This window comes from Symphalangus syndactylus, chromosome 17, assembly GCF_028878055.3.
Source record: "Symphalangus syndactylus isolate Jambi chromosome 17, NHGRI_mSymSyn1-v2.1_pri, whole genome shotgun sequence".
Classification (NCBI taxonomy): domain Eukaryota; kingdom Metazoa; phylum Chordata; class Mammalia; order Primates; family Hylobatidae; genus Symphalangus; species Symphalangus syndactylus.
The window spans coordinates 26,369,091-26,387,529 of NC_072439.2; the positions used below are offsets into that span (position 1 = coordinate 26,369,091).

The 18,439-nt window shown below is 39.4% G+C and overlaps 1 protein-coding gene across 3 annotated transcripts in view; it reads left to right on the forward strand.

Moving 5' to 3' along the window:
• The first annotated feature begins 538 nt into the window (after positions 1-538).
• The window catches only part of LOC129466899 (LINE-1 retrotransposable element ORF2 protein), a 258,698-nt gene continuing 240,797 nt past the window's right edge, over positions 539-18,439 (forward strand). Inside the window, exons 1-2 of one of the 3 annotated variants that reach the window (XR_010116608.1) lie at positions 539-618; positions 16,749-16,850. The gene's annotated coding sequence lies outside the window, so the exon portion shown is untranslated. Of the gene's footprint in view, positions 619-998; positions 1,073-16,748; positions 16,851-18,439 lie in introns of all 3 variants that reach the window. The other 2 variants (XM_063621307.1, XM_063621306.1) reach the window with 2 other exon arrangements.

The following is an 18,439-nucleotide window of genomic DNA, read 5'->3' on the forward strand; positions in this document are numbered from 1 at the left end:
AAATTTTGAAATTGTTCAATTTTTAAAAATTCACTCTGTTCCTAGCACCACCAGCCAAATAATCCTACCTGAATCCTACCCTAATCCTGTTTTACAGCCTGGACTCAGCTAGACCCTGCTACTAAAGCATTAAACCAAAGGATATTGAGGATTCCTTTCAGCTCTGAATCATAGTTATATACTAAAGGCACATAGTATTGTGAGGGTGATAAATACAAACCAAATTAAAGAGAACAAAAGACAACAGTACTGAAGGAGCACAGAAAAGAAGAATGACATCAGGGAATGATTAGTAGTCTTAGCTTTGGAACTGGAACTTGAAGAATGAGTAAGATTGGCTGGGTGGAGTTGAGGTGATACGGTTTGGCTGTGTTCACACCTAAATCTCACCTTGAATTGTAATAATCCCCACGTGTCAAGGTTGGGGCCAGGTGGAGATAATTGAATCACGGGGGTGGTTTCCTTTTTACTGTTCTCGTGGTAGTGAGTAAGTCTCACGAGATCTGGTGGTTTTATAAACAGGAGTTCCTCTGCACTCGCCCTTTTGCCTGCCGCCACATAAGTCGTGCTTTTGTTCCTCCTTTGCCTTCTGCCGTGATTGTGAGGCCTTCCAGGCAGGTGAGACTGTGAGTCAATTAAACGTCTTTCCTTTATAAATTACCCAGTCTTGGGTATATCTTTATTAGCAGTGTGAGAACAAACTAATACATGAGGTAAGGGCAACCCCCAGGAGAGAAAACCATAATAATGTTCTTTAGGGGAAGAACTCTCTCTCCTTTGTTTTTTGTGAGTCTTTCATAATTTTTCTTTGAGCAGTTTGTTTCCATCAATTACTTTAATGCCATCTTCTCACGAACAAATTAGTATTATAAAGCAATTTATTGTCTGATCACTGAGCCAGTTATAACTAAATGCTATTGATTAACATGGATATTTGGTCCTTGCTTAATGTTATTTCAAAAATTAAATTTTCAACTCGTTGAACTGCCTATTCTCAGATCTTTTCATAGGAAATAATCTAGTGCCTTAAGCTGCTTGGACTATACAGGAGCCCATTACAGTCGATTAAATGGTAATTTTTTTTCTAATGAATCCTATTTATGTTTATTCTCCCATCATACTGTTACTTACCAAATTAACTCTATTTCACTTGTCACTTTTTTATAGAAAAATGGAGCTTATTTTCTGCTTGTTTTAAAGCAAAACATCTAGATTTGTTTTCTGTAGCATGAGATTCATTCTAAGGTGATTTCCTTAGCCTATAAAGCAAGGTTTCTATTTCCTCCTCTTCTTTTTTTTTTTGAGACAGAGTCTTGCTCTGTCACCCTGGCTGGAGTGTAGTGGTGTGATCACGGCTCACTGCAGCCTTGACCTCCTGGGCTCTGGTGATCCTGTCACCTCAGCCTCCTGAGTAGGTGGAACTACAGGCATGTGCCACAAAGCCCGGCTAATTTTTCTTGATGGGACAGGGTTTCATCATGTTTCCTGGGCTGGTCTTGAACTCCTGGGCTCAAGTGATCAGTCAGTCTTGGCCTCCCAAAGTGCTAGGATTATAGTCGTGAGCCACTATGCCCTGCCTATGGTTTCTACTTCTAAAACCACCAGAGAGACTTGTTAAAGCATCATTTTTATCTATAAAACCAAGTTTTGGTTAGGACATATAGAACACCAAATGGAAAATTACATTGGGATTAACAAAACCTAGTCCTATATTAATTTTGCATCAGATTTGTATCATCCTGGATAAGCACATAAACCTCTGAATTGTGGTCTCTTCATTTCTATCATCATTCCTGTTATGTTTGTGGGAATGGTGGGAGGGTTAAAGCATTGTCAAAAGCCTTAGTTTATTCTTTGAATCTCTATGGTGCTTTTGAAAACTATTGTTCAATCAACTTAATCTGGGATGAGTTAATATATACAGTAGTTCAATACTAGAAATCATTGCCTAGTGACTAGAGCCAGTGATTTTAGGTACATTAAATGAGTTTAAATATAATTTCAAATTTAAACTTTAATGTAACCAAGTAGGTATCTCTTTGTGAAATCTCCCCTACTATCCTAGAAATTTAATTTCTCCTTTCTAATTCTGTACCTTGTATAGCTAATCTGGCACATATCTTGATATACTGTAATTTTTAGGGTCCACTATTGTACTGCACATTCCTTAAGGAAAAGGGCTGGACTTCATTTATCCTCAAGGGCAGCAGGGTGGAGAATGAGTAAGACACAGGCTCAAAAGCCAACCTGCTGGCTTTAAATCCAGGTTATACCACTGGCTGTCTCTGTGACCTTAATATCTCCCTCCCTTAGTTTTCTCAGTTTTAAAATGAAGACATTAATAAAAGCATCTTGCTAGTTGGGATTAAATAAATGAATATATGTCATTGGGATCAATTCAAGTTTTATGGACCTAAAGTTTAAACAATTTTGTAGTACTCCTTAAAGAAAACAAAATTTAGTGTGGAAATAAATATATTTAAAGTGATGAAAGAACAAGTTACACACACACACAAAATATAGAATGTAACAAGCTATCTTAAGAAAACTAAGAGCCTAATATACCTCTATAATTTTTCCTTCTTTTTTGGCTATATGTTCTTTGATTGCATTTTCATATAAAAAGTTTAATATTGAGATAACAGAAAGATTTTAATATTTAGCACAGCTGATTGAAGTTTGTTTTTTATTAATCATTTAGAAACGTTTATCTCTGCTTTACAACTCATCAGTAGTGTCATACACAGTTTTAGGATTATTGTCAAATTTAGGAAAGCCTCTAACAAGATATTATTTCTGGCCTGCAACTTCATGTTACAATGCCTGGTGAGTTTTCATGATGAGTGTTTGGAGGATTCCTGGAGGTCAGTCCAACACTGAATGACTAAAAATAGATTGCTTCTACAAGACAGTGACTGCCAAACACAAATATTCTCTAGAACAGAAACTAAAAATATGATGAATTTAATTTCCCCTTAAAACTGGATCTGCAAAATTCTTATAACTTTCATGCCACTCAACATGAAATTTTGCAGAATTTTAGGATGTATTTGTTTAGGTGAACACATTGCTAAAACCTCTTCCAAGGTTTTGAAAGGGGCTGTGGAAATGAGGGGACCGGAACGTTAGCTTCATTAGCTTCGTGGTAATCTGCCTGCTGCTTACTAAGAACTGTGTAACAAGAAGTGACTATTCCAGCACACTTAGCACAGCACACAAGCAGGGGCACACCAAAGACTCAAACCGCTAGAAAGACATTTTCCTTCTTCATCCTAGCTGAGAGTTAATTCCTCAGTGTGGATGAAATTAAGACTGCTACCAGCCTTCCTTGAATTCCCTTCAAACCCATGCGAGTAAACTTCTGCATCATTTTCTCTGCTTAGCACTCTATTTTCTCACCAAGACTGATTGCCCTGTCAGGAGTTCCAGTTCATTTGGCTAGAGTGATAACATCTGATTAAGTTATCTGTTGTTGCCTAACAAATGTCAAAAAAAATTATTCGTGACACTCGGTAAAGCACAGTAAGGCAGACAGTTTTCAGAATATCTTGATAGGTGAAGGGATGGCACAGTGGGGTCTTGCAGTGGGGGAGAGAGATTGTGCTCAACCTCAAACAACAAAAAAGTGGACATTTCTATCTAGAAAAAGCAGGGTGGGGTCAGTGGGTGGAAAATTACTAACTGGAAACATCAGGGGTAAGGGAAGATTCTGGCTGAACTGACCTAACAGGATTCTTGCTAAAGGCAGGCAGTGCTGATCAGACATCACCTGGGTGCCGGTGGAGGGGGAGGAAAATGATCAGGTATCGAAGGTTATCAGGTACTGAGGATGGGGAATTCTGGCTAAACGGACTTGGCAAGATTCTTGTTAAAATTGCATTCTATAAGGAAGGACACCGGAGTCCAAGAAGAGACTGATCTAACTTTGATTCTTTGTCACAAAGTATCCAAAAACAGTGGCTTAAAACAATTTTATTGTTCATAATTCTGTGGGTTAGGAATTAGGTGGGGTTCACTGGGTATATCTCATCTCCCTTCCATGTGGTATCAGCTGGGGTCACACATGCTGTTGCATTCAGCTGAGAGCTCAGCTGGGACTGCGACATTCAAGACGGCTTCACTCACATGGCACCTAGGCTAAGTGTGACTGGAATGGCTGAGGGCTGGCTGGATCTCTTTCTCTCTGTCTCCTGGAAATCCATTATTTAACAGCACAACTCTTGCTTCCATGCTGGCTGGATCCTAACACAATGAAAATGGAAGCTGCCAGGTATCTAAAAGGACAGACCCAAACTGGCACTGAGTATTGCTGCTACATTTTCTTGGCCAAAACAAGTCACAAGTGAGCCCAGATTCAAAGGGAAGAAAGATAGATTCTACCTCTTAATGGGAGAGGCAACGTGCATGTTGGTGGCAGTCTTTACAGACAATTTTCTACAATGTGCCCTCTGGCCACAACAATTCATGTCTCTCCCATAGGCAAAATATACCCAACCTCCTTTCCTTCTCTCTACCTGCTAAAGCCTCATCTAGTTACCCATTAGACTTAAACTCCAGTCTGCATCCAGTCCTAATATCTCTCTGTAGAGAATAAGAGACTTTGTAAAGAGAGAGACCATGCAGAGTGGAAACAATGGATCCAGGTTGACAGCCAGCACCAAAGCCCCAGATGGATGAGCAAGACCATCTTGGACCCTCCAGCCCTAGTTGAGGGTCTCAGACAGCACCGTGTGGAGTGGAGAAGAACCACCTCAACTGATCCCTGCTGGAATTTCTAACCCACAGAGTCATAAGTAATAAAATCATTGTTTTAAGCCACTAAATTTTTGGATATTATGCAGCAGTAGCTAGCTGAAACAATATTCGACTTAGACTTTATCTTCATTGATTTCTTGCTGCTTTTATTACCATAGGATTTGCCTTGGATTCACCTTTTGTCATTGAGTAAGTCCTGACATTGAGTTTCCGTTCTTCCACCCCATGTCCCTTAAGCTTGTTTGCCCCAGATTCCTCATTCTCCACATCAGTGTCTGTGGCCAAAATCATCAAATGTTTCATGCCTCCCTTCCATACAACGAAGGTCATTGGATTTGTGATTAGGAACTCATAAGTTTCCATTTCCATGACGGATATGTGGATAAGAGCCAGGTTGTGAGATTGAGGAGTGGTGAAAAAAACCCAAAAATAGCCTGTGTAAACTTTACAAAGTTTGAGAATAGAAGGAGAGTAGGGCGTGGGGAGATAGGTTAAGGGGGGTAGGGATAGGGCTAAAAGAGGAAAAAAGAACTAAATAGAAATTATATAAATAAGAATAGATGTGTATATAGATATTCACATCTATATATCTGTACCTGTCTATACTTGGACCTGTCTCTGTATCTACATCTATGTCTTTATTCCAGGCCAAGATGTGACTATTTGAAGACCTGAAGTAGTTCTGAAAAGATTTAGCAAATATAAATCCAAGGTGTCTAAAATCTCACAAAATTACCAAGGATGATGATTGAGAAAGCATAGAGAGCAAAGTTATGAGTCAGAAATACAAACTGCTTGTGGAAAATGACTGAAACAAATCCTTCATACAGTGTCATATTTCATTGAAAAAATTAGATTAAGAAAATCCCATCACATGCAGTAGAAAATAATTGTGACTTGGCAGTTTCTCTATCTTCAAATAAGCTTATGCTGCAGATAGAAAATCAAGGAAGCAGACAAAATGTTGAAAATTCCCTAAGAGACTGCATGACAAAGCTGGCATATGAGGCCATTGTGATCTTGTATTTACTAATATTACTGTTCTAACAAGCTCCTCAGTGTGATATTCTGAAACATTACCATCTGGCAGAAATCAAAAGTAAATGTCTCAAAATTCACTACATACTCTGAAAGAGAATTTAAAGAGACAATTATATATTCAGTATCTTCAAATCCATGGAAATACCTGTTACACTGAATTGCTTCTAGGATATGGTACAACAATGAATTTTGTGAGGATTAAAAATGCCTTATTAAGCTCTTTAAGTTATCTATTAACTACATTAAGTTAATTAGACTCTTCTCACAATGCCCATTTTGACAATGACCTTTACTTTCCAAACTGGTGCATCATCTGGCATCTTACGTATTTTACTTAATTACTTGTTTTTCTCCCTCCGCTAAAACATAGGCTTCACGAAGTCAAGATTTGTCCCTTTTGCATACTACTGTATTCCCAGCACCTACGAGAGAACAGGGAACATGGTAGGAGATGCGAAAGAAGCACTGGATAAATGACTGAATCATGAGTGAACGTATGACTTAGGAAGGGACATAGAAAGTCTAACTCCCCATCTTCTCTGTATGCTGGATCTCTGCCTTTTCAGATGGTGTCTTCTGTTTCTTTCCTTCCTCTGTTTTGTTACTCTTTTAATTTTTAATTTTTGTAGGTACATAGGTGTACATATTTATGGGGTACATGAGATATTTTGACACAGGCATGCAATGTGTAATAATCACATCAGGGAAGTGGAGTACCCATCCCCTGAAGCATTTATCCTTTGTGTTACAATCCAGTTTTACTCTTTTAGTTATTTTTAAATGTACAATAAATTATTATTGCCTATAGTCACACTGTTGTGCTATCGAATGCTAGATCTTCTTCATTCTAATAATACCTTGTACCCTTTTTCAAAATTTTGGTTAGTGTGCATAACAAATATTTCTGTGGGCATTATTTCAGCTCCCAATTTATACTTAACATTTTTACATAACATCAGCTGGCAACATTTTAGAGAATTCACATATATAAACCCACGTAATTATAATCTGGCATCACTTCCTACTTCAAAATGTTCATAAATAGCATTGCTGAGGCAGAGGTAGAATCATTTTAAAACAAAACAAAACAAAAAAGAGCGGTCCAACAGCAAGCGAAAGATCACCATCAAACCTAACTTCATGGACAATAGCAAGCAACCCTGAAGTGTAGGTTCCAATACTCTATTTAGAAATATTAGCTAGATCAGGCCACTGCACTCCAGCCTGAGCAACAGAGTGAGACTCCTTCTCAGAAAGAAATAAGTAAATACATAGAGTAGTACACTATTGTCTTGCAAACTGACACAAACCTTTTGGTCATTTATACTTCTTAGATAATTTTTTGATAGAGATAGATTATAGCTAATATTTGAAAGTAGGTTTGTTGTCAACTTGACTGGGCCATGGGGTGTCCAGATGTTTGGTCAAACATTTTGGGTGTCTGTGTTTTTGGATGAAATTAACATTTAGCTTGGTAGACTGAGTAAAGCAGATTGCCCTTCTTAATGTGGATAGGCCTCATCCAATCAGTTAAGGCTTGAGCAGAACAAAAAGGCTGACTCTTCCTCAAATATGAGGGAACTACTCCTCCCTGACTGCTTTGAGCTAGGACATTGGTCTTTTCTGGCCTTTAGACTCAGACTGAAACATTAGCTCTTCTTGGGTCTAAAGCCTGCTGCTTTCACACTGACCCTTGGCTCTCCTGGAGAGAACCTGGCTCTCCTGGTGCTCAGGACTTGGGACTCAGGCAGGAACTATACACTGGCTTTGCTGGGTCTCCAGCTTCCTGACTGCAGACCTTGGGTCTTAGACTCCAAAATTGCATGAGCAAATTACTATCTGTCTGTCTGTCTGTCCGTCCGTCCATCCATTCGTCTGTCCATCCATCTATTTATTCTTTCATCCATCCACCCTCTTGGTTCTGTTTCTCTGGAGAATTCTGACTAATACAACACCCAAAGAAATCACACACACACACACTCTTACATATAATGTGTACATGCGTATCCCCTAGAGAAAAAAGTAACTTCCTATTTTATGAACCAGGAAAGTTGAGAACATTATCCAAGAACACATATAGAAATAGATGGACTTGGGATTTGAATCTAGGTGTGTCTGACTCCAGAGGAGACCTCTGATGAAGACTATTATCTTTACTGGCTTGAACAATGAGCAGTTTACTTAGCAAATTGTGGATGAAATACACATAAGGAATAGTACATGAAAAAAATAATTTCTAGGGAAATTTCTATTTTGTATTTAAGATTCATTCTCTTGTTCTTTAGCATATATCCTGGATCCTTAAAACAGCACAGATGAGTTAAATCTATGAATTTATTCCCAGCAAATGAGTGCTTGGGAATATGTCTGATGCATATTTGAGGGTTTAACAACTTCGCAACATGCTCTAAAAATAAAAATAACATGGCACATGCTGTACATTCACTTGTCAAATTCCTTACATCACTGCGTGAACAGTTTTGTGATTCCTGGAAATACTGACTCGAATGTTTTTCTCATTGGCCCTTACAACTCATAACAAATCCAGGAAGCTTCTGAGAGACTCTCTTAATGGAAATCATCTTTTAAAATGAAGAAGCTTTATCGATTAAAATAAAACAGCAAGCTCCAAACATGTGGCTCTTAGTTTTAGGTTTTATCAATACTTGTGTGGCTTAGGCAAGTTTAGGCATATTACTCTGATAAAGGATTCATTTTCTAGTAACAGAGATGGAAGTCAGCAGCAGATTCTTTTTCTCTCCTTACATGAGTATGCCTTTCCTCAGAAATCCCAACCCACAAGGTACAAATAAAGTAACTAGGCTTTAGTGCCTCAGCTATCCATTTTTTTTTTTTTTTTGAAACGGAGTCTTGCTCTTTTGCCCAGGCCAGAGTGCATTGGCTCAGCTATCCTTTTTTGAGGTCCAGTGGAGAATGGAGATGGAAGTGCTAGCTAAAGAGAAGAGATGTACCACAGTTTATTCTCCAGGACGAATAGAAGCATGGATGTTCTGTTCATGGACACTTGGGTTGTTTCCAGCTTTAGTTTTTATAAAGATGCCATGAACATTTTTTTTTTTTGCACAAAAAAAGAGGAGAGATGGAGGCTACAGTTTCTTTTTACTCCAGGGAGAATTTAGCTCATGCTGTTGTGGAAGAAGAGGGTCGGGTCCTCTTGGCAGCCTGTGGGTCTCTGAAGGAAATTGGGACTTCCTAGTTGGTTTGGTGGAGTCATTTTCATCAGAGATGGAGAAGCATTGACTGACAGTAGAGGTGTGGACATGATGTGGACTGTGTTGTCTCAGGGTCACCAGCAGTGTGGCCACCAGGCATTCCCTGGTATGGGGCCAGTCAGGGACTGTCCTTCCTGACTCTTATTCAGACTAGCCAGCAACTTGGGGACTAGTCTGCCCAGGCACAAGTCATCACCAGTTCTTTAACAATATATAGTGAAAGCCAATCATGTTCTTATAATTCATAGAATAGATGCCTAAGTTAAAATAGCTATATTATTAAGTTGTTTTCAGCCAGCTTATCAACTGAGTGTTTGTGTGTGATGCCCAGGGAAATAAATTCTAAGTATAAACTGGCATTTGTTCCCGGGGACTAAGTCACAGGGACTCTTATGGGGTGGTTCCAGGAACTCCTACCAAAACACAGCTTTGCATTAATAGGGCTGTGCGTTGATAAAGATATTTCACCTAACTTTGTATAAACTGCCTGAAAAAGTACTTTTTTTCCTTCAGTGTTTCTGTTTTTTTCCTATCAGTGTTTTTCCTATTAGTGTATCAGTACATACTGTTCTTTTAAAAAACTTCTTTTATACTGGAGAAATTTTTGCTACTCTTTATATAATTTTGTTCCTTACTTTTTTCCTCCGTATTATGTCATATACATCTTCAATATTGGCATAGTTAAAAAAATTTATTCAGATATCATTTACATACTATAAAATTCACCCTTTAAAGGAATATAATTCAGTGTTTTTCAGTGTATTGAGGTTGTATAACCATTAACACCAATTCCAGAAGTTTCAGCCCCCCAAATAAACTTCATACCTGCTGGCAATAACTACCCATTTCCCTCTTTCTCCAACTCCTGGAAACCACCGATTTATCTATTCTGGACATTTCATGTTAAGTGGAATCATGATATGTAGCCTTTTATGTCTGGCTTCTTTTAGTTAGCACAGTGTTTTCAAGGTTCACCACATTGTAGTATAAATCAATACTTCATTTTTTTGGCTTAGTGGTATTCCATTGTATGGCATAGTCTTTTTTAAACAATATTTTTAGTGAATACATAGTATTGGAAAGGTGGATATACCATCATTAATATTATTCTGTAGAAATTTAAATCTTTTTTTTTCTGTTACAGATAGTGCTGAGGAGAATTACTAGTGTTTTTTTTTCTCTCAGATTTAGAATTCGTTTCATAGACAGTGCCTTCTCTCTGTGTCCTCACATGGTGGGAAGGAAGAATGAGTTGCCTTTGGCCTATTTTCTAAGGGCACTAATTCCATTCATGAGGGCTCTTCCCTTATGACCTAATTACCTACTGAAGGTATCACCTCCTAATACCAGTGCCTTGAGCATTAGGATTTTAACACACAAATTTTGGGAGGATATAAATATTCAGCTTATAATGAGAGAGAAAGAGAGAAAAAGAGAGCAATATTAATACAGGTTGAAAGAGATAGGCCTTCAAAGACAGAGGTGGCCCCAGCAGACATCTTGGAGGACAGTGGATTTGATTTGAGGCCTAAAAGAGAGTAAAATATGGATAGAAAGAATGCAGCAAGGAGGATATTCTTCAGAGGAAGGATTTACAAAAATAGATGTGGCTAGAGTAAATCTAACATCCATAGCAAGTGAGAAGTGAAAGGTAGGACTATAGGGTAAAATTGCAGAAGGGTTAGTAGGCCAAGCTAAAGAGTATAAGCTTTATTGTAAATGTAATTGGAGGCCGGGCCCAGTGGCTCACACCTGTAATTCCAATGCTTTACGAGGCAGAGACAGGAGAATTGCTTGTGGGTAGGAGTTCAAGACTAGCCTAGAAAACATATGAGACCCTGTCTCTACAAAAAATACTTAGTCAGGCATGGTGGTGTGCACCTGTATAGTCCCAGCTACTTAGGAGGCTGAAGCAGAGAAACGTTTGAGCCCTGGAGGTCGAGGCTGCAGTGCGCTATGATTGCACCACAGCACTCCAGCCTGGGTGACAGAGTGAGATTCGGTCTCAAAAACAAAAAACGTAATGGGAAATTATTGAAACTTGTTGAGAAAAGTAGAGCATGGTAGGAGCGGTATTTAAAAAAAAAAACCGATATAGACAGCAGGGAGACACATTAGGAGGCTGTAGTAATAATCTTAGAATGGAACTGGGCCTACTCTTAAGAAAGTGGACCTTCTGGAAGTAATACCAAAAATAGAAAACAAGAATCATTTTAAAGAGATAGTTACAGGACTTTATTAAATAAGAGTTACAAATAAAATTTAAAAATAAAGTCAGCACATCTGCGTTCAAGACCAGGGAACAATGGATGATTCATTATTGACAGACTTATTGAAGACAGAAGGGGGCAATCTGATTTCGGGATGATTACAAATTCAGATTTGAGACATACATATTTGGTTGAGACAACAGTAGACTATATTAATACACACTTTCCTAAAACAATATATGCTGCTTTTGTACATCTAATGAAAATTTGCACTGGGAGTACGTACTCTTTCAAGGAATCTTTGGTCAACCCTTTCATAAAAATAAGATATTTTATTTTTTATTTTTTTGAGATAGGTTCTTGCTCTGTTACCCAGGCTACAGTGTAGTGGTATGATCACAGCTCAGTGCAGACTTCACCTCCTGGGCTCACGTGATCCTCCCACCTCAGCCTCCCAAGTAGTTGGGACTATAGGCACATGCCACCACACCTGGCTAATTTTTGTATTTTTTTGGTAGAAACAGGATTTTGCCATGTTGCCCAAGGTGGTCTCGAACTCCTGGGCTCAAGCAGTCCACCCACCTTGGCATTCCAAAGTGCTAGGATTACAGGTGTGAGCCACTGTGCCTGGCCAAAAGAAGATATTTTAATGTAAATTATTATTTTTTTTTTTGACGGAGTCTCACTCACCCGGGCTGGAGTGCAGTGGCGTGATCTTGGCTCACTGCAACCTCCGCCTTCTGGGTTCAAGTGATTCTTCTGCCTCAGCCTCCTGAGTAGCTGGGACTACAGTTGCATGCCACCATGCCTGGCTATTTTTGTATTTTTAGTAGAGATGGGGTTTCACCATATTGGCCAGGCTGGTCTCGAACTCCTGACCTCGTGATTGCCCCCCCCCCCCACCCCCCCACCTTGGCCTCCCAAAGTGCTCTGATTACAGGCATGGGCCACCATGTCTGGCCGCCCATTTTTTTTTTTTTTTTTAAGACAGGGTCTCGCTCTGTTACCCAGGCTGGAGTGCAGTGGCAGCATCTCAGCTCACTGTAACCTCCTCTTACCAGGCTCAAGTGATTCTCCTGCTTCAGCCTCCTGAGTAGCTGGAATTACAGGAGTGTGCCACCACGCCTGGCTAATTTTGTATTTTTAGTAGAGATGGGATTTTGCCATGTTGGCCAGGCAGGTGTCAAACTTGTGGCCTTAAGGGATCTGCTGGCCTCAGCCTTCCAAAGCGCTGGGATTACAGGCATGACCTACTGCGCTCAGCCTTAAATCATTATTTTATAAATTTTGGTTTTCCTTTGTTGAATTTTTGAAAGCAGCATATTCTTGTAATGTTAGCTGATTGTCATCTGTGAAAGCTAAAGAAGAACTTCCCTATGTATCCTTCCTTTATTTCCACCATGACCCAGAGTCACTTACACTGCAGCCCTAATTCTCAAATTTGGCTCTATATTGGAATTGCCTGGGGATTTTTAAAAAATGCTGATGCCTGGGCTTCATTCCTAGGGCTTCTGCTTTAATTGGCCCAAGGAGCCCTGGGCATTGGGATTTTTAAAAGCTCCCAAGTGATTCTAATGTGTAGCAAAATTTGAGAATCACTGATTCGCATCCAACAATCATGGAAGAAAAACATTTTCCTGTGGGCTGAAGCCTAAAGGTAATCAAGATAAATTTAGTGAGTATTAGAAAGTTTACGATGAATGATCTTTGTGTTTGTTTAATTCTGTTTGCTCGTTTTTTCAAATGTTCACAATCAGCAGAGGAACGGTGAGTACTGCGAGGCAGCCAATATTTCCAAAGAATTCAAGAGATAGAGGTTGCAAATCCTCCAGATTTCTAGCCACTTTGTGGTACTCGGGGGAATGAGATGGTGCTCTCATGGTACCCAGGGAAAGAGTTACAAGAGTGGATGGGGCTCATGGTGATGAGTGCCAGCACTGGGGCCATCTATCCTCAGGAGGTGGCCCTCCCTGGCCTGCTAACCACCTCCTCTGCCTCACATGTCCAGAAGCTCTGACATTAACATCCACCCATGGGTCTGTAATTCCACTACTCAGACACTCAAGCATTTTCCATATTATAGTCCTTCCCCCTTTACCAAATGAAAACAAAAATAAGTTGTAAAATCTACTGACCCAAAATGCCTTGCTATATTTTATAATTTATCCCATATTCTATATTATTTCTAAATAAGTGGGTTACCAAATAGTTTGCCATAATATCAAAAGCCCTGTTGACTACTAGCTACTAAACAGAGTGAAGAATGGCACCTATGGAAAACACCTATAAGCAACAATTTAATCAAGAGAGATTAAATTAATTGCCCAACAGTTATTGTAACTTTATGAACATAAAAGAATTTAAAATATGGAACAGTTTAATCTGAAGGTTAAATTTCATTTAAAAACACAATAAAAAAACCAACTTTCAAAACATATTGACTGGCCAGGTGCAATGGCTCAGACCTGTAATCCCAGCACTTTGGGAGGCTGAGGTGGGTGGATCACCTGAGGTCAGGTGTTCAAGACCAGCCTGGCCAACATGGTGAAACCCCGTCTCTACGAAAAATACAAAAATTAACCCAGCATGGTGGCAGGCACCTGTAACCCCAGCTACTTGGGAGGCTGAGGCAGGAGAATCGCTTGAACCCAGGAGGCAGAGGTTGCAGTGAACCGAGATCACACTACTGCACTCCAGCCTGGGTGACAGAGCGAGACTCCGTCTTAAAAAAACAAACAAAAAAAACCCTGACACGCCTTATATGTGGACATCAAAGCATAACCAGCAGGTAATAATATTTAATTAGAAACTTGCTTACTTAAGCAAGGATCATAAGCTGTTTAAATTATTTTAGTTTCAGTTCTGGCTAAGTTTCCAAGATGGTAGGTGCTGCATTCCAACAGGAAATGTGAGAGATACTTGAGTTATTAAAGAGTTGAACAAAAACTCATTGTATGATGCCTAAATTGCTCTTGCACATAACATTGTAAATGAGTTAGAAGTTTGGAGATTGGAGGAGGATTCTGAGAGGGCTGTTTTGTCCTAGAGGTCTTATATCCTCCTTCCCAAAGGCAGAAGTGTGTGTGTGTGTGTGTGTGTGTGTGTGTGTGTGTGTGTGTGGTTTTCTTCCAGCCTTGGGATTGCATTTATCTTGTCCAGGGGTGCTGCCTTGAGAGAGGTGGGAACCGCGAGAAAGGAAAGTGGAGATATATGCCAGGGGATAAGAGGAAAGCTGCAGGTGACCACCCAGAAAAACTGTTTCACTCTAGGGAAAGGAATACAGGGGAGAGTGCCTGTGATCAGCCTCCAAAAGAACTCACTGAAGCTGCTCAGTGAGAAAACAGTGGCATCAGCCAAGTAAGATCCTTTTTCTCCTCAGTCCTTCTTCAAACCACCTGCCTCCAAAGACCATAAACTTGACTAACAGTCTATCTGAAGATAGGTAGAAGCCAAGAATGTCCGTTTTTCTTTCTTAGTCTAAACTCAGGGAGACTTGAAGATTAACCTTGAACAGTTTTTGACTGTTTCAGTTGATTGGACATATCAGTTACTAAACTGAGTTTGTTTTTGGCTAAGTGATGGAAAACTTTTTATTGCCTAAAAATGACCATCAAAGTTGTAGAAGTTGCTCTAAACATTTTCAAGGTCAGAGAAATACCTAGTCTCACTGAGAGGCTGTGGAAAAATGAAGCCGTGTTTTGAATAGGCACCATAAGTTTTGCATGCTCTATTTATTTTATTATTATTTTATTTTGAGAGGGTCTTGCTGTCACTGAGGCTGTAGTGGGGTGGAGCAGCCAGAGCTCACTGCAGTGTCAAACTCCTGGGCTCAAGTGATCTTCCTGCCTCTGCCTCTGAAGTAGCTGGGACTGCAGGTGTGCACCACCATGGCCTGTTAATTAAAAACAATAATTTTTTTTTTTTTTTTTTGGTGGAGACAGGGTCTTACTATGTTCACAGGCTGGTCTTGAACTCCTGGCCTCAAGCAGTCCTCCCACCTTGGCTTCTCAAAGTGTTAGGATTACAGACATCAGCCACTGCATGCAGCCTGCTTGCTCAATTTTAGGGATATAGGTCTGTCGTACCGCAGGAGAATTGCTGATACCAAAACATGAATCCTACAAAAGGAAATTGCTGAGTAGTAGACACTGCCTGCTGGAAACTCACCTGAAAAAAGCATAATAACATTTGAACACTCCTCCCTATGCGTTTTCCACTGGCCCCAGAGAAAAGTAAAGAGGATACCCACTACCCATTTATTTCCAGAGTGGGTTCATTAACCTCTGAAGACCACTTGACTTGGGCAAGCTTAATATGCAAGCAAAAATCTGACTTTAGGTAATAGTGGCTACTCTAAAAGGGGTGGTATTCTTTTGTCTTTCTACTAATGTACTAGTCAGAATGTTTGTTTGTTCATTTATTTTTGAGACAGAGTCTCACTCTGTTGCCCAGGCTGGAGTGCAGTGGCATGATCTCAGCTCGCTGCAACCTCCACCTCCTGGGTTCATGTGATTCTCCTGCCTCAGCCTCCTGAGTAGTTGGGATTACAGGCGTGCGCCACACCTGGCTAATTTTGTATTTTTAGTAGAGATGGGGTTTCACCATGTTGGTCCAGGCTGGTCTTGAACTCCTAACCTCAAGTGATCTGCCCGCCTTGGCCTCCCAAAGTTCTGGGATTACAGGTGTGAACCACTACACCCGGCCCAGAATGTCCATTTAAAAGAATCTTATTCTTTGTATTTCTAAGGTGACAATATGCAAATATAGGAAATAATCAGACGTGAGGAAATGATTTTGACCATCTAATAAATATGGTGTCTAGTCTCTAAGGCAGTGCTAATTATTCTAGTTTTGATAATTTTACATCAGGAAAGAGTAGACAGTTGTCCCATGGCAGTGGAAAAATATTTCTTCTACTCCTATTATATTTCATTCCCTCTACTGCTAAATAAATGCAGTCCTGGAGGTAGGTGGTAGGGACAGTTAAAAAAGAAGGGTCGACATGGGAGAGCTGAATGCAAATTTTGGAAACTGAACCTTATACTATTAAACCTTATACTATTATTACTTTTTTTTTTTTTTTTTTAGTGAGACTGTGTCTCATTCTGTTGCCCAGGCTGGAGTGCAGTGGCGCAATCTCGGCTCACTGCAACCTCCGCCTCTCAGTTAAAACGATTCTTATGCCTCAGTCTCCCGAGTAGTAGCTGGGATTACAGGTGTGCGCCACCATGCGTGGCTAATTTTTGTATTTTTAGTAGAGATGGGGTTTCACCATGTTGCCCAGCCTGATCTCAAACTCCTGGCCTCAAGAGATCAGCCTGCCTCAGCCCTTCCAAAGTGCTGGAATTACAGGCATCAGCCCCCGCACCCAGCTTATTACTATTATTATTATTTTTTAATTTAAGAGATGATGTATTTCTGATTATACTGTGGATTCTTTTAAACCTCATCCCCTTGATTGATAGCTTAGCTTTACTTCTCAATACTTTCTTGCCTTTCTGTCTTACAGTTCATCTCTAAGAACATGTTTTGCACTTTTTAAAGGCCCTGCTGACGTTCTCAGTACCATTTTCTTTATAAATTGTTTTTAATAACCTGGGACATTCTAAAGGTAAGCCATTCTATAGCTTAAGTTTTATCCACAGTTTTATTGCTACCATATTTTATTTGGCAAGTACTATCTTCATGGAAAGTACCAGTTAGACAGAAAAATCTAAATAGATTTTTTTTTATTTCCCAGGAAATTTGATTTCCTTGAGATTAACCTGAGGCTTACTTTAACCTAAAGCTTTTTATTAAAATTCTTGCCTGGGTGCAGTGGCTCATACCTGTAATCCCAGCACTTTGGGAGGCCCAGCGGGCGCATCGCTGGAGTCTAGGAGTTTGAAACCAGCCTGGGCAACATGGTAAGACCCCATCTCTCCCAGAAAAAAAAAAAATTAGCCAGGCGCGGTGATCCACATCTGTAGTCCCAGCTACTCAGGAAGCTGAGATGGGAGAATTGCTTGAGCCTGGGAGGTCAAGATTGCAGTGAGCCATGATTGCACCTCTGCACTCCAGCCTGGGTGACAGAGTGAGACACTATCTCAAAAAAAAAAAAATTTTTTTTAATAATCATTTCAGTTTTATCACTATGACCAAGCTATACATGATTTAGTACCATAAATGCCATTCCGTTTTTGCTTTGCATATTCATTTGTTAAATATTTTAATTTCAGAGATTTGACCTATTTTAGGAAACTTCTTCCATAGTACTATGCTTTAAAACTTCTATTAATATTTTTTGGATAGTTTGTACTGATCTTTGACATAAACAGAATGTTCGCTAGATAAAGTATTACCAATTATATTTGAACCTTGACCACTTAATAACCTTGATATCAGAGTGTAACACATTTCCCCTTGACTATGGTCTATACTTTTGTAATGCATTTTTATAGCTATTATATAAGATTTACCTCGATTTTCAGGAATTTATTTCTTTATAAATATGATATCCATTAAAAAGCTTTATATGCTTTAAAAATAGTTACTTGCACAATATATTTTAGGTAAATATATAAGTAGTATCATTTTATAGATTTTTTTAAAGGTCCAGTATATTTTTTTCTTTCTTTTATTTTCTGTTAGGCTTGGATTTCCCTCTCATTACTCTCCCTGCACCCCTTACATCAGCTCTGGTATCCTGGAGTTGGGTGAAGGAGCTGATGTAAGGGGTGCAGGGAGAGTAAGGATAGGGAAGTGATTCATAACTTAGTATGAACCACTCCAATGAATTCTATGAATCAATCCAGGAAATCAACCTGCAGTTTTCCTTGCACTTATATAATAATACCTTACTGATATGTGTGTATATATGTATATGTGTGTGTGTGTGTGTGTGTGTGTGTGTGTGTGTGTGTATATATATATATATATATATCTCCAAATAATATAGGACTTCCAAATACAGGGATCTCCTTCTCACTTTCACTTCCCCAACCTCACCACAAGGGTAATTTTATACGATTTCCTACTTCTTGCAAATTGGAAAAGAAGTAAAATTAGCCTTGTATGTAGACAACATGATCTTACATTTAGAAAAAGCTAAAGATTCCACCTCAAAGCTATTAGAATTAATAAACAAATTTAGTGAAGTTGCAGGATAGCCAACATACAAAATCAGCATTTCTATATGCCAACAGCAAACAATCTGAAAAA